The sequence below is a fragment of the Pelophylax lessonae genome (genome assembly GCF_965119305.1).
Source record: "Pelophylax lessonae genome assembly, chromosome: 1".
Lineage (NCBI taxonomy): Eukaryota > Metazoa > Chordata > Amphibia > Anura > Ranidae > Pelophylax > Pelophylax lessonae.
This window is the reverse complement of record NC_138768.1, coordinates 538,755,374-538,772,749: the sequence shown is the minus strand read 5'-3', so window position 1 is coordinate 538,772,749 and position 17,376 is coordinate 538,755,374.

Below are 17,376 nucleotides of genomic sequence, written 5' to 3'. Positions count from 1 at the left end.
AAAAACCCCCCCCGGACTTCGGAAGACTCCCGGCATCGCGGCAAATTTCAAACCACCAACGGAACAAGCTACTTTCAGCTATCAGCTACGGAGCCATCAGATGACTACAGGAGCTGAGAAGACTACCCAGATGTAGAGGTGCCCCTAAGAAACAGAGGTAACGAAGCTCAGATACACCGAGGCAGGTTGACCGGTCTTCTACGGGTGAGTAACGGTGAGAAGATTTATACACTCACCATTCCTTGGCAGGATCAAGTATCGGATGTATCCAGATGAATTTACTTAAACACTGCTAAAACATTACTCCCCTTCTAAAGTTGCTCCGGTCCCGGGTTTTACGAGCCCCTCCACACATCTATTCAGGCTGATATCAATTTTCACAGCCTTCGGAGTCTTACTCAGCAAAAAGGGGAATTATTAACCCCTCAGCTTCTATTTAAAAGAGTGAGAGATACATATTCATACTCATATATATCACTGCCCCTTACTAACAAGTACTCCGTGGTATTCAAAGCCGCTGCATTGTGTCATACCAAAGGATACAGATACAAATAACATGAATCACATCAATATGACTATCTACCCTTACAGTATGAGCTCCAACGTTTAAATCAACGTGCACTGCGCAGCACATACTTTTTTCCTTTTCTAAGGGTCAACATACTTCCCATACCACTGTGACACATTGAGTCATTTAACCCTTTAGATCTCAATTCCTAAATAAATCGGAAGGAACCCTATGCCAATGACTATTTGCGCATGCTGAGTCACTTGATTATTATCACTGCACACTGTGATTTACCTTGATTATTCACACTTTATCCTGTGCAATAATGTCACTTTCTTGACATATTTATATACTCTCAGTCATGACTATAGGAGCGGTGTACTAATCCAACCGGATACTACACCCATAGTTTCCACATAATCTACACTTAGATTATTTCCTTATGGTGAATGTGGCATGGTAAGGATATTGCGGGAATTGGCAATATTCCTTTCCTGGTCCAAAAGGTCATATATACTTTTTATCATACTTTACTGAATTTTCAGGGTCTTGATACTTTATTGATATATTTTTTTGTTTATTTGTTTGAAGATCACCTAATAAATTTATTTTATGCACTGTTGACTATAGTGAGCCTAGTTTTTGCAACCGTCCTGAGAGGACCTACATCCTCTCTACCCTATTGCCTCGTTTGTTAACATGTACTGTGACATACTGAAGCAGAGCAAGATCCCCTCCCTTCTGAAACTGGGCCGCAGGGCACTATTCCAACATGGTAACAACCCCAACACACCTCCAAGACGACCACTGCCTTGCTAAAGAAGCTGAGGGTAAAGGTAATGGACTAGCCAAGAATGTCTCCAGACCATAACTCTATTAAGCATCTGTGGGGCATCCTCAAAAGGGGGGTGGAGGAACGCAAGGTCTCTAACATCCACCAGCTCCATGATGTTGTCATAGAGGAGTGGAAGAGGACTCCAGTGTCAACCTGTGCAGCTCTGGTGAACTCCATGCCAAAGAGGGTTAAGGCAGTGCTGGAAAATAATTGTGGTCACACAAAATATTGAAACGTTGGGCCCAATTTGGACATTTGCATTTAGGGGTGTACTCACTTTTGTTGCCAGCGGTTTATTTACACTGTTATACAAGCTGTACACCCACTACTTTACATTATAGCAAAGTGTAATTTCTTCAGTGTTGAAATATGAAAAGATATAATAAAATATTTACAAAAATGTTAGGGGTGTACTCACTTTTGTGAGATACTGTATATATATATATATATACAGTGGGTACGGAAAGTATTCAGACCCCCTTAAATTTTTCACTCTTTGTTATATTGCAGCCATTTGCTAAAATCATTTAAGTTCATTCTTCTTCCTCATGAATGTACACATAGCACCCCATACTGACAGAAAAACACAGAATTGTTGACATTGTTGCAGATTTATTAAAAAAGAAAAACTGAAATATCACATGATCCTAAGTATTCAGACCCTTTGCTGTGACACTCATATATTTAACTCAGGTGCTTTCCATTTCTTCTGATCATCCTTGAGATGGTTCTACACCTTCATTTGAGTCCAGCTGTGTTTGATTATACTGATTGGACTTTATTAGGAAAGCCACACACCTGTCTATACAAGACCTTCTAGATCACATTGCATGTCAGAGCAAATGAGAATCATGAGGTCAAAGGAACTGCCTGAAGAGCTCAGAGACAGAATTGTGGCAAGGCACAGATCTAGCCAAGGTTACAAAAAGATTTCTGCTGCACTTAAGGTTCCTAAGAGCACAGTGGCCTCCATAATCCTCAAATGGAAGACGTTTGGGACGACCAGAACCCTTCCTAGAGCTGGCCGTCCGGCCAAACTGAGCTATCGGAGGAGAAGAGCCTTGGTGAGAGAGGTAAAGAAGAACCCAAAGATCACTGTGGCTGAGCTCCAGAGATGCAGTCAGGAGATGGGAGAAAGTTGTAGAAAGTCAACCATCACTGCAGCCCTCCACCAGTCGGGGCTTTATGGCAGAGTGGCCCGACGGAAGCCTCTCCTCAGTGTAAGACACATGAAAGCCCGCATGGAGTTTGCTAAAAAACACCTGAAGGACTCCAAGATGGTGGGAAATAAGATTCTCTGGTCTGATGAGACCAAAATAGAACTTTTTGGCCTTAATTCTAAGCGGTATGTGTGGAGAAAACTAGGCACTGCTCATCACCTGTCCAATACAGTCCCAACAGTGAAGCATGGTGGTGGCAGCATCATGCTGTGGGGGTGTTTTTCAGCTGCAGGGACAGGACGACTGGTTGCAATCGAGGGAAAGATGAATGCGGCCAAATACAGGGATATCCTGGACAAAAACCTTCTCCAGAGTGCTCTGGACCTCAGACTGGGCCGAAGGTTTACCTTCCAACAAGACAATGACCCTAAGCACACAGCTAAAATAACGAAGGAGTGGCTTCACAACAACTCCATGACTGTTCTTGAATGGCCCAGCCAGAGCCCTGACTTAAACCCAATTGAGCATCTCTGGAGAGACCTAAAAATGGCTGTCCACCAACGTTTACCATCCAATCTGACAGAACTGGAGAGGATCTGCAAGGAGGAATGGCAGAGGATCCCCAAATCCAGGTGTGAAAGACTTGTTGCATCTTTCCCAAAAAGACTCCTGGCTGTATTAGATCAAAAGGGGGCTTCTACTTAATACTGAGGAAAGGGTCTGAATACTTAGGACCATGTGATATTTCAGTTTTTCTTTTTTAATAAATCTGCAACAATGTCAACAATTCTGTGTTTTTCTGTCAGTATGGGGTGCTATGTGTACATTCATGAGGAAGAAGAATGAACTTAAATGATTTTAGCAAATGGCTGCAATATAACAAAGAGTGAAAAATTTAAGGGGGTCTGAATACTTTCCGTACCCACTGTATATATACCACAGCGTGTGGTGTCTGAGCACTGACAGGCTGACCCTCCCCACCCCTTCAACCTCTGCAGAAATGCTGGCAGCACTCTTACTTTTATTTCCCAAAGACAACCTCTGGATATGACGCTGAGCACGTGCACTTAACTTCTGTGGTTGACCATGGCGAGGCCTGTTCTGAGTGGAACCTGTCTGTTAAACCACTGTATGGTCTTGGCCACCACGCTGCAGATCAGTTTCAGAGTCTTGGCAATATTCTTATAGCCTAGGCCATCTTTATATAGATCAACAATTCTTTTTTTCAGATCTTCAGAGAGTTCTTTGCCATGAGGTGCCACGTTGAACTTCCAGTGACAAGTATGAGAGAGTGAGAGCGATAACACCAAATTTAACACACCTGCTCCCCATTCACACCTGAGACCTTGTACCACTAATGAGTCACATGACATTGGGGAGGGAAAATGGCTAATTCATATATACAGTATCTCACAAAAGTGAGTACACCTCTCACAGTTTTGTAAATATTTTATTCTATCTTTTCATGTGACAACACTGGAGAAATGACACTTTGCTACAATGTAAAGTAGTGAGTGTACAGCGTGTATAACAGTGTAAATTTGCTGTCACCTCAAAATAACTCAACACACACCCATTAATGTCTAAACCGCTGGCAAGAAAAGTGAGTACACCCCTAAATGAAAAAAATGTCCAAATTGGGTCCAAATGTGGCAAAGACACATTTGTTTTTGTAATCCTAACCTGGTTGCCACCACACACGCTTGACACCATCTTAAACCAAAAAAGTTTATCTTGGTCTCATCAGATCACAGGACATGGTTCCAGTAATCCATGTCCTTAGTCTGCTTGTCTTCAGCAAACTGTTTGTGGGATTTCTTGTACAAGACAACAGCCATGCAGACCAATTTGATGCAGTGTGTGGCGTATGGTCTGAGCACCGACAGGCTGACCCCCCCACCCCTTCAACCTCTGTAGCAATGCTGGCAGCACTCATACGTCTATTTCCCAAAGACAACCTCTGGATATGACGCTGAGCGCGCATACTCAACTCCTTTGGTCGACCATGGCGAGGCCTGTTCTGAGTGGAACCTGTCCTGGTAAAACATTGTATGGTCTTGGCCTCCATGCTCCAACTCAGTTTCAGGGCCTTGGCAATCTTCTTATAGCCTAGGCCATCTCCATGTAGAGCAACAATTCTTTTTTTCAGATCCTCAGAGAATTATTTGCCATGAGGTGCCATGTTGAACTTCCAGTGACCAGTATGAGAGAGTGAGAGTAATAACACCAATGAGTCACATGACACCAGGGAGGGAAAATGGCTAATTGGGCCCAATTTGGACATTTTCATTTAAGGGTGTACTCACTTTTGTTGCCAGCGGTTTAGACATTAATGGCTGTGTGATGAGTTATTTTGAGGGGACAGCAAATGTACACTGTTATACAAGCTGTACACTCACTACTTTACATTGTAGCAAAGTGTTATTTCTTTAGTGTTGTCACATGAAAAGATATAATAAAATATTTACAGAAATCGGGGAGGTGTACTTACTTTTGTGAGATACTTTTTATATATATATATATATATATATATATATATATATTGTCAAAAGTATTGGGATGTCTGCCTTTATTTACATGCACATAAACGTTCATGGCATCTCAGTCTTAGCCCGTAGGGTTCAATATTGAGTTGGCCCACCCTTTGCAGCTATAACAGCTTCAGGAAGGCTGTCCACAAGGTTTAGAACTGTGTCTATGGGAATGTTTGACCATTCTTCTAGAAGCACATTTGTGAGGTCAGCCACTGATGTTGGACAAAAAGGCCTGGCTCGCAGTCTCTGCTCTAATTCATCCCAAAGGTGTTCTATGGGGTTGAGCTTAGGACTCTGTGCAGGCCAGTCAAGTTCCTCCACCCCAAACTCGCTCATCCATGTCTTGTTATGTAAGACCTTGCTTTGTGCACTGGTTCAAATTATTTGGTGGAGGAGGGATTATAATGTGTGGTTTTTTTTTCAGGGGTTAGGCTTTACCCCTTAGTTTCAGTGAAGGGAACTCTTAAGGTGTCAGCATAACAAGACATTTTCAACAATTCATCCAACTTTGTGGGAACAGTTTTTCCTGTTCCAACATAACTGCACTACAGCGTATAAAACAAGGTCCATGAAGACATGGATGAGTGAGTTTTGAGTGAAGGAACTTGACTGGCCAGCACAGAGTCCTGATCTTAACCCGATAAAAAGCCTTTGGGATGATTTAGAGCAGAGACTGCAAGCCAGGCCTTCTCGTACAACATCAGTGGCTGACCTCACAAATGCAATTCTGGAGGAATGGTCAAACATTCCCATAGACACACTCCTAAACCATGTGAACAGCCTTCCTAGAAGAGTTGAAGCTGACCGGTGTCCCAATACTTTTGAGAATATAGTGTATATATTAACTAAACTTAAGATAAATTACGTGGGTCAGGATTGTAATGGTTTCTAAAACTGATAAATTGATGGGTTTAGTTCTGCTTTAACTGGTTATTTTTTTCTTTAACTGGAGAAAGGTAAGTAGCACATTAAACCACTCCCTACATTTCCTGTCCAAAGGGGGTCTGAGGCTAGATTTTAACACATCAAACCGACTTTGGAGAATTTGGATCTAGAATGTTTTTTTCTTACATAAATGGTTGTTTTGATCCAGTAAAAATTATGACGGTAAATATTTCCTTCCAGTCCCAGGCTGGCATAGAAGGTAGGTTTATTTGATTCCTGTAATTGAAAGCCATATTCTAGGCTTTATCATGAATAACAGATGCTTTTGCTTTTGATTCTCTGGCACCAATATGCACATTTTCTATTTACTTAATGGTATTATTCATATTCTTGGATTTACTGAAGTGCAGAATATGTTCAATCTCTGTGATAAAATCACTGATTCATTTTAAAGCATAAGGCTTTGAGAGGTTGACATTGTCCTGGAATCCAGAATTAATGATTTAGATGAAGCAGATGTTTTTTCCAGTTGGTAGGGTGCAGCTTGAAACTGATTACACAAAGATACCTTTCTCTTTAATTAAAGACACCAAATATCTAGTAGCAATTAATTGCACTGCAAAGCAATGAACATGCCAGCAGCCCCCTGTTCATTATTTCTTTTGCTTTTGTATTGCAAGCTGTCGATTACAACTATTTGTGTTCTTCTACTGGATTGTAAACCTAAAAGAAACATATACCGTATATAAGCAGTAGTGTCACTACCCTAAATATAATGCTGTTGGGATGTAGCCAGCCTGAGCACGGATTCTTATAGTTCTGCTTTGGTAAGGTTTCCCCTTTGCTCAGTTTTGGTGTTTGCTTCTGCCTGCTGTTGGAGAGCATACCAATAGTGTAAGAAGATATAATTATGAGTTATGAATATTCATGTCCCCCTGGCTAACCACTAAAATGTGTATTGCCAGTGGTGCATGCTGGGGAAGAATATAAATATTTGGTGTGACCTTCAGGAAGAGTATTGTGTACTGGTTTTCGTTTAAAGGTTTTATCTTTTGTATTTACAGAACATAAAATAAATAGTCTGCATTGGTGGTCACTTTGCAGGTATCCTGTGTACTAAACTCTCTAAAGTTGAAGAGCCCAATTTCTTCTACCCCACCCCAATTTCTTCTACCCCACGAAGAGTGTCAGGAAAAGTATACCGGTCACTAAAGCTGGCACGAAAAGAGCTATTTAAACAAAACTGCTGCACTGGATCCTTGCTGTTTGGTCTATAGCGTTTCCTGCATGACATGTTACTCATTCCTGTGTCTGATCTCCTGCTGCTGACCTGATCTGCCTTTGACTATTCTGTACTGTTTCTGTACTCTGCCTTCACTGCCCATTGGCCTGTCTCTGGATTGTGCTTTTGCCTGCTCTTTATGCTGATCTGCATTACTCTTACCGACCCTGGACTTAACCCTGACTACTCTTCTGTCATCTGGCTAAACTTAAACTGCTTACCTGGTACTGACGTGGCTTGCCTGACTCTGCTAACAAGTTCACTGCCTAGTGCTTGTGCCTGCCAACCTGCACCTTGCTGTCTGCTGATCTGCCTAGTGCCTACTGCTCTTCTGCTTGTGACCAAGCCAATTTCTGCTAGACATTTCCAGCATCCTGTTATCTCTGCTGTGCAGGATCCACAGTCTGGTCTGCTTCTGAGGATGCACAGATGACTTATCAGCACCAGCCATTGCAAAAACTGTCAGGCACTCATGCTACTCTGTACTCTTGTGTTTCCTGCTACCTTACCAGGGCCCTTGGGGTGGCAGTGTAAGAGAAGCCTACCTCTCCAAGTAAGACTCTACCACCAAATAGACAACGTCTCCACCCTCGGGGCTAAAATGATAGCCCACTTAGCTACCTGGGGGTCATTCACCACTGCCTAGGGGTAAAGGGGTACTATATAGATAGAGGGTGGTCAACACCAACAGGTAAAGTAATCCATGCAGGTAACCAGGTGTGTCCCCAAAAACTCCAAGATAGACAAAATACATGTAGCCCTCCTTTTGGGGGAAGGGTGACAAATGACCCTCCCCAATCAAAATAGTGCGGTAAACCTATATTAACCACTTGCCGACCACCCGTCGCAGATTTACTGCACCAAGGTGACTCGGCTGCGCAAATCGTCATACCTGTACGGCGATCGCGCGCCCGTTGACCCGGCGATGGTCAGATTTGCTCCAGAACCGATCACTCGTCAGGTCCAGGCTAATGATTTATGGCCTGGACCTGCTGATCTGTTCTGGAAAATCACAGAACGTCCTGTGCCTGTGTAATGTAAACACAGGCACAAGAAATTATGCAATCTCCACTCCTGGAGCTCTTTTCAGTTCCAGCGTGAGAGGAGAGAGCATCAGGCTGTGAGTACACAAGCACTACACTGACACCAGTACACATAGGCACATTTTGTCATGAACATCAGATCGAGGGAAGTAATTAAAGCAGTAGACCTCCTCTGAAAATCGAAAGCAGTAACCTGTAAAGACTTTTAAAGACTTTTAAAAATGTACGTAGTTTGTCGCCGCTGCACAGGCAAGCGCAATTTTAAAGCATGTCATGTTTGGTTTATATGTACTCTGCATAATATTGTCTTTTATATTTTACCAAACAATTAAACAATATATAGTGTATTTGTGTGTTAAGTTTCAAAAAAGTGTTTTTGGAAAATCTCTGCGCAAAAACTGTGTGTTAAAAATTCTGTAGGGCTTCTACTTTAAAACAAATATATAATGTTTGGGGGTTCAGAGTAATTTTCTAGTAAAAAAATAATAATTTTTTCATGTAAACAAAAGGTGTCAGAAAAGGCTTGGCCTTCAAGTGGTTAGAAGAGTGGGTGATGTGTGGCATAAGCTTCCAATTTTGGGCATAAAATAATAGGACAGTTCAAATACCCCCTAAATTACCCTTTTTTTTAAAAAAAAATAGACACCCCAAGCTATTTGCTGAGAGGTATGTTGAGTCAATGGAATAATTTATATTTTGCAACAAGTTTCAGGAAAATTACAATTTTATTTATTTATTTTTACACAAAGTTGTCACCAAATGATATGTTGCTTACACGTCCATGGGTATATGTGGAATTACACCCCAAAATACATTCTGCTGCTTCTCCTGAGTACAGGGATACCACATGTGTGAGACTTTTTGGGAGCCTAGCCATGTACGGGCCTCCGAAAACCAATCACCGCCTTCAGGCTTTCTAAGGGCATAAATTGCTCATTTTAATTCCTTACTACCTATTACAGTTTCGGAGGCAATGTTAAGGAAATGTCAAGATAGCACCAACCCCCCCCCCCCTCCAAAATGACCCAATTTTAGAAAGCATACACTCCAAGATATTTGTTGAGAGGCCTGTTTAGTCCATGGAATATTTTATATTTTGCCACAAGTCTCTGGAAAATGACAAAAATTGACAGAAAAATTAGAAAGGCATGTTGAGTCCATGGAATATTTTATATTTTGTCACACATTTCGGGAAGGTACAAATCCTGCTCCTTCTCCTGAGTAGGGGGATACCACATTTGTGAGACTTTTTGCCAGTCTAGCCGCATACAGGACCCCGAAAACCAATCACTGCCTTCATGCTTTCTAAGGGAGTAAATTTTTAATTTCACTCCTCACTACCTATCACAGTTTCAGAGGCCATGAAATGTGGACACCCCAAGGTATTTGCTAAGAGGCATGGTGAGTATTTTGCAGCTCTCATTTGTTTTGGAAAATTAAGTAATACAAGCTGTATATTATAAAAAGATTAGTAACAGTACATACATCCATTGCCCATACAGGTAATATCAGTAAAGGGCACAGCAGGAGTCCTGGTGGAAATGTGCACATATACCCTTGTATTTTTAGTTAATAATAAAGATACCTCTGAATTAATTTTTCTGCAAAGTCCAGTTGCAGGGGCCCCTAAAGATGATCATGGTGCAACGTTTGTCAAGGTATCGACCTGAGATACCTTGAGTACCTAAGAAAACCATGGTGTGATATTGGAACCCAGAGTCATCCTATCAACTCTGCTGCTTAGTCTTTACTAAGCTTCTTAGTAGCTACAAATATGTCATGCAACTGGACCTCTAACTACCTAAATGGCCATCAGATGCCTAAACTGGCTCTAGCTCATGAAGGTTTTTGAGCCCTGATCTAAAACTAGCTAAAACTAGCTATAGAATGCCATACCAGAAGGGACAGGGTTTACTAGAAAAACAGGAGTTGCGTATAATCTATATTGCACAGAAGATGCGTATAAACTCTATGTTAGGTCGGCCATACATGGTTTGAACCAGTAGTGGGCAGGCTGAATGTACCAAGTTGATCAATCTATCAACTTGGGTGCAGCCTGCTCCAGCCAATGGCCCTGCAAGATGGATTTCGTTGTTCATTGTGGAATCGAGAGAATTTCTTTCCTGCAACCTGTGATTGCAGGAAAGAAACTCGCTCTATGTATAGCTGGTCCTATTGTACTAACATACAGTAAGGTATCCAGTACTCCTAAACAGCCCTGTGTCACAGACCCAACTATATAATGTAGTGATAATGTGCGATAACAACAAGAGGGACAGCTACTTCTGTCACCAGTATATATATATATATATATATATATATATATATATATATATATATATATATATATGCAGAAGCAATGGGAAACACTTACCTAAGAATCCCAGCTTCTGGTCTGGATTAGCAACCATTCTTCTAAGGGGACATGTGGTCTCAGCTCCTCTCTCCCTATTTTTTCTTCTGGGGTTTCTGACCCAGCTAGCATGGACAGAAAGTACCTGTGAATGCCAACAAACTCTGTGGTAATTAAAAAGCAGTAGCTCATACAAATAAAGACAGCAGGGGACAGCAGATCCCCACATATACAAAATACAAAGGGGTTACAGCACAGGAAACATTATTATTTTCTCCAATAAAGAATAATTTGGCAGCTTCATGCATCCCTGCCCTTTGAATCACTGACCTCCACTTTGAGGTGGCAATGAAGCTTTATTCAGGTCTTACATGATTTCCATTCATACAGTGCATGGAATACTAAGGAGGTGTATCCACCTGCTACTCAAAGCAATTTTTTGCTTACAAACAGGTATTCTTAGTTCATATACTGTATGTATATTGCAATACATGTTCACGTTGGCCAACTAAATCGCTGTCTGGTGAGCCCCTACTCTTGCCAAATTCGTATTCTTAAATAGGAGCAAGAAATGGTGCTGTGTGCTGTAACCTCTTTTTAAGTTTGTTTTTTTTTTGTGTATACATATATATGCAAGTGACTAGCTAAGGCCTTTAATAGGTAAAAATGCCACAGAATTATACAACAAGAATGTATACTGTATGTATATGTATATGAAATGTAGATACAATTGTGTAACTGCTTTAAATCCTTATGGGACTTGATGGATTAAAGATACACCTACACTGGCCTGCACATGCCTATATTAGCCCCCAAAAGCCTCTGACCACATTCCAGGCTGTTATGTAAAAATTCCAGTGGCTCCTGATAGTGCTGAGTTTGCTTGCTGAAGTTTGCTTGCACCTTCCCTCGTCATGTATATTTCTCATAGCGATTTCCAATGGCAGTGAGGCTACCATTATATTATTGAGCCAATGGTAATCAGAGGGGGGGGGGGGGGGATTTGGGTGAGGTTGGGGTGGAGAGTGAAAGTAATCTCTAACTCTGACACTTCCAGGAAGATGTGGAGCTTTATATGTCAGAATGGCTTGGTATTCAGCCGGAATAGGGGCTTTTTGTGTCTGCTGCACTTTATATCTGGGGCAGATTTTTTTTTACGACCACCAGTGCTGCATAAAAAGAATGCATAGAGGCAGGACATTCATGTCAATATATGCCCTATGTTTCTCACCTTTCTGTTCACAAAAAGAGTCTTTCCAAAGGCACAACACAATTGAGAGCCTCTTGGAACTACATTATTGTGGAATTTCTCTTATAGCATATAGATCTTTAGTATTTTCCCAATTGCCAAGTACAGTACAGTGAAATGTACAGTGAAAATTTTCAGGGTATTTTTGATAATATTTTAGCTGGACTGCTACCCAGCTATATATTGAAACTCAGCACAGGACTGAAATGACACGTGACATGATACATGAATATAAATTCTAAAGGTAAGCAAATAATATAAAAAAAAAAACATTACTTACATGTACCACCATTTGTTCAAATGCAAAATGCCCAAAATATTAAGTCATTATGATTGATCAAATAAAACAGATTTGCTCATTTTGTCATGATCTTATTAACATGCAGTAAACAAATTAAAGACGCATTTGCAACCAAGGAAAAAAAAGACTTTTCATGTAAATGAAAAGTAATTAGGAATGCTTAACACTGTCCAAGTATCAAACAACCAATCAAAACGGTACTTTATGCCACCTGCTTACTAACTATGCATGGATTCTTTGTGCAGTTACTGGCCATATGGCAATATATCTATTAGGTAGCAGTTCACAAAGTTTTTTCCTTACGATTAAAATCCAGCAAGTTAATCATCCATCTGCATGCAATCATCAATTCTATTAAGCCTTATGGTCTTGTCAGAATTTCAAATATTTCAAAAATAATTTATTTTGGTACTTCAGAGCTACATAATTTAAAACTATATAAGCATTTCTTTAGGTTATTGGTTCTAGCAGTAGGTAAAAAGTCACTGTCCATTAAAATGCATCCATGGTCAACATTTACATTCATACATATACTTCAGTATAGAGTTTCAATTATTTCTAGCTTACACCTAATAATCTGAAGAATCATGAAGTTTGTAAACTTACTTTGTGAAGATCCCAGCATGTTTACTTCCTTGAACTGTGTGACACATATTCATTATGCCCTGTGTGTAAGCTATGTGGTGTCACAGGATTCACAGAGCCTGCCTTTTGAACTACAGAGGTGTTGAGAGAAGGAGACTCAAGAGGTTGGATCAGTGTAGAAATCACATTTTGCAGGCAGCAAGGTACTATGGAATAAGTAGTCATTAGAAATGTAAAGCAAGCAGCAAAGTAGAAGCTGCAAAGCAAGCAGGGAATCCAGGAAGTTGTGGAAAGAGATGGATGGCCAGTAGATAGGCAGCAATATCAACACTAGGGATGGGCTAGATGTTCGAGTCGACTTTTGATTTAGCATGCTTGTGTCCCATAGACTTTAATAGAGTTTGCATGTTTGTTAGAACTTTTTCCCTGTTCGAGATGTTCTGGTGTGAACCGAATAGGGGGGTGTTCGGCCCATCAACACAAAACAAGATTTTCTAAGTAAGCTTATATTGGATTGTTAAACATACTGTAACTATTGTGTGTATTGCTATTACAATGCTGATGTTCAAAAATTAAAGTTTATGCTGTGACCATAGAACTGCTTTTAGAGTAGAGTAAATATAGAGTTTTTAACATGAACACAATCAGTGTATGTTATCTTACTAATATCTTGCTATGTTTCTCCAGAAATGCTTGAATGTGCTGTACAGTTACAAAAAATATGTGCACATTCAATAAACAAGTGTAGTCTATTAAATACAATTTAAAAACAAAATTATGAGAAGTGTGACAGCCCATGTAGAACTGAAAGTGCCATTTTATCTCATGATAATTTTTTTTTAAAATGGAACCAATGACAGTAGCACACCTATTCACCTATTAGCAGCTTGTAGGTGTGGCCCAGGCTCACTGCCCGCAGTGAAAAGAAACTAACATGGAGACTGGTTGATGCAGCAAAGTATATTATCGTAGTAATGTCATGAGAGAACAGCGAACTCCTCGGAGATGGCAGACTGAAACACTTACAATGAATCAAACAGAGAGTGCCTTACACACAGGAGACATCTGACAGCATCCGGCATGGTCTAACACCGAAGGCTACTGATGGTGAACAGCGACAGACCCTGCTCATTCCCTCCTCCACTGGAACCTGACTCTATGCTACTTTGACTATCCCTAGCCAGCAGGGATCTGTCCATAACCTGCCTACATGCTGAATGTGCACCAACCTGAAGGGGATAAGCAGTGTCCACTTCAAAGATGGTCACCAGGTCAACAAGATCAGCAGAATCCAATACAGATGCTGTCCTCAGCATCGAAAATTAGTCAAAAATTAGAAAACCATGTAACAACATAGCAAACAAGGCACTGCAAGAAAACAGTAGGAACATGGAATACATTTAAATAATATAATCAGAATATTTGGCAAGTAACTGGCCTTGGTTATACCAGATTAGCCGGAAGACCCCACCACCATCTTCAAATATGACTTCAGAACTTTCCAGTAATGTAGGTTGCTCAGGAACCACAGGTGCATAACACCCTCACCTGGGCTAGCAAGAGTGTCTATGGAAGAGTCTGTAAGTTCAGTGGAATCTTCAACATGCTCCTATGGGTCCGCAGCATTATTTACCTGATCGCCAGTGGGATTCCCCTCATCAGAGTGGTCAGGGTCCACAGGCTTGACCTCTATAGGCTGCAGATTCAGTGTGAACCTTCTGGATAGGAGGAATCCTCCCAGTCTGTAGTAGGTCAGGTAATAAAATCAATGCTCAGCACACAGGGCCGTAGGAGATTTTGATGGAGGTGCTTCCAGTCAACCTCAGGGCCCTCAGACACCACATTGTATATCGGGGATGGTGTGAATGGCTGTTTCTCCACCCAATATGGGGTTGCCTCCTATGCAGTCTCAGTGGTCCCCTAAGCAATGTTTCATGATTTTCTGAAAGCTGCTTGGTGTTTTACTCAGCTCTAAAGCCATGCAATGTTCCTTGTAGTCCCAGCGGAGTAATGAAAGCTGTTTTATTCCGGTCCTGTTCCCTCACTGAGATGTGCCAGTACCCACTACCTAAGTCCAAGGTGGTAAAGTAATGGCCTACAGCCATTAGCGACTCTTCTACCCTAGGATGTAGGTAGTAGTCTCAGTGGGTAAAGGCACTGAGTTTGCTGTACAAAAAATTCCTGCAAAGACTGCAGGGAAAGGAAGCCATTTAGGGATGATTAGTAAATCATACACACAGAGGAGACTGAAAATACCTTCATCATAGTTTTATTGTGCAACATTTGCATACAAAATGAGTAAAGCAGTGTCTGTTTGCAGCCAAATGGCTAGAGATAATTTTCAAGTGAGAACATGAAAAAAGTGCATGTTCTGAAAATATTTTCAGATAACTTATTCTATTGTTTGCTATATAGGAAAACTCAGGACAACACTGGTACAGTACATTATATTACATACCCCTGAAGAAGCAGTTGGATATAACTGCGAAACATGTTGGGTCCAATATCCGGTACTCATATCGGATGTACTAAGCACTGAGGATTCCTCTATGTATTTTACAATGTCTTTTGTGTTATATGTATGGTGTTTTTAAAATTTTGCATAAATAAATTCTATATGTTTTATTTTTTGGTTATGTGTCATTCTACATGAAATAGTACGGTACTATCTAAAAATCCCATTTAGCCCTCACTGCTTCTTATTCATTCCTTTTCTGCCCTTTCTTCTTCTTGGAGTATTTTCTCCTACTGCATCTTTGGTCGATAGGCTCTGCCACCTAAGTCTATCCCCTTTCTTTTTGGGTTGACTCCCACTATCAAAACGAAGACAGAGAGTACTTTACACACTGGAGACTCCTAACAACCTCTGGCACGGGAGGTGGCTGGAAGGATGACTGAAAACCTGGTCCAGCAAAAAAAGGCTACTGATGGTGCACAGCAACAGTCCATGCTTTGTCCCCCCTTAATGGAACTTGTATAACTTGCTTTACTCTTTGACCCAGTTCAGAGAGTCAGATTTATCATCCTTATTTCTTTCAAATCTGCTAAAAAGTTTATTATCATTAGTTGGAGGCTTAGGCCTCATGCATCTGGGCAGTTAAGTCTGTACAGCTAAAAATAAAGGCATTTTGGGAGACCAACTAGAGGAGTGACATATTAGTATTGTACAGCCCGCTGTTCACCACTTTGTCTAAATTGCTATATAAATCTTTGGAGACAGACCTGAACTCAAGAGATCAGTGAGGAAGATTAGACCTCATTGACTGCTAGGTTACAAAAATACATTTTTAATTTGAATCTTGTAGAGGTTAACTCCAAGGTCATTGCCCACAATGGTACTACACTTTTGGTGGACCTGCCCCCAAATCAAATGGTATTGGACAAGAATATTCACATTGATATATTCTGTTACCAATATCAATATTCCCAAAACAGCTTGCATGATCCTCTTTAATGAGTTGGTTGACATCATCCCGAGACACTCAGACACGCATTTTCTAGATACTTCTGGTGGCAAAAATGTTCATTGCTAGAGCTTGGAAATTATCAGTGATAAATATCTTTGCTACATGAAATACTAATAAGAATACTAAGGTAAAAACAGATGAGGTTTGTAATGGTATGGTGTTCATAGATACTCTGTATAAAGCCACCTAATTAAAGTAATGGAGTGAGGATAGTGTGGGATCTGGGCCAAGAGGAGCGCCGATTCCCCTTTTTTTTTTCTTTCTTTTCCAGTTTTAATTTTTCTCTAATGTTGCCTCTTCTGTTTGAAACTATATTTTGCTTTTGTTACAATTAATGACTAACACTCTAGTGGTACTGGAAAGCTGAAGGCTTGAGATGGGACTTTAGATCTGGGGTGGCACTTCTAGATCTAGCTTACCTTAGTCTTTGTTCCATTATGCAGCCAACTAGCCACTGTATGAGACCTGTACCCAAACTGCTAAATCTTGGATTAAACTAATGATTATTTGGCACATCTTGTTATATGTACAGTACTTATGTAACTAACTCTCTTTTTGTGCAATTGAAGTGTTGTCAGAATTAATAATTAATAATAATTAATAATATCTCGCTGTGCCTCCATTATGTCAGAATGTTTATACTGCTCTGAATTTAACAGTGTCTATTTATGGTTAATAATAAGCAAAGATCTGTGTGAAAGGAGAATCTCAACTTATTCCATAAATCAATATGTAGCGCGGTCATGTCGGTGGCACTGTGTTCCGTAGGAACACAGCTGTCACCAGCGGTAGTAAACAGTCACTGACAGTGACTGTTTACTATGTGATCGGCTGTGAATCCATTCACAGCCGATCACAAAATGTAAACAAAGAGCAGTAACTCACTGTTACTAGCTCTTCTCCCCTCATACAGTTTCCAGTATGAGGGGAGAAGAGCTAGAAATAGTGAGTTACTGCTCTGTACACCTGTAAAAAGTAAAAATCACACCAATAAAGGTTCCCACACAGTCCTCAGCCCCCCCCAATGTCACCTGTCACCCAACAGTCACCTCATCAGTGCCCAGAAATTGACACCCATAACGTTCACATGTGAGCGCAGCGATCGCGGGCAGAATCACCACGATTCTGCCCGCGATCCGGAAATCATTGCAAATTGCGGGACGCCTGTGCGTTT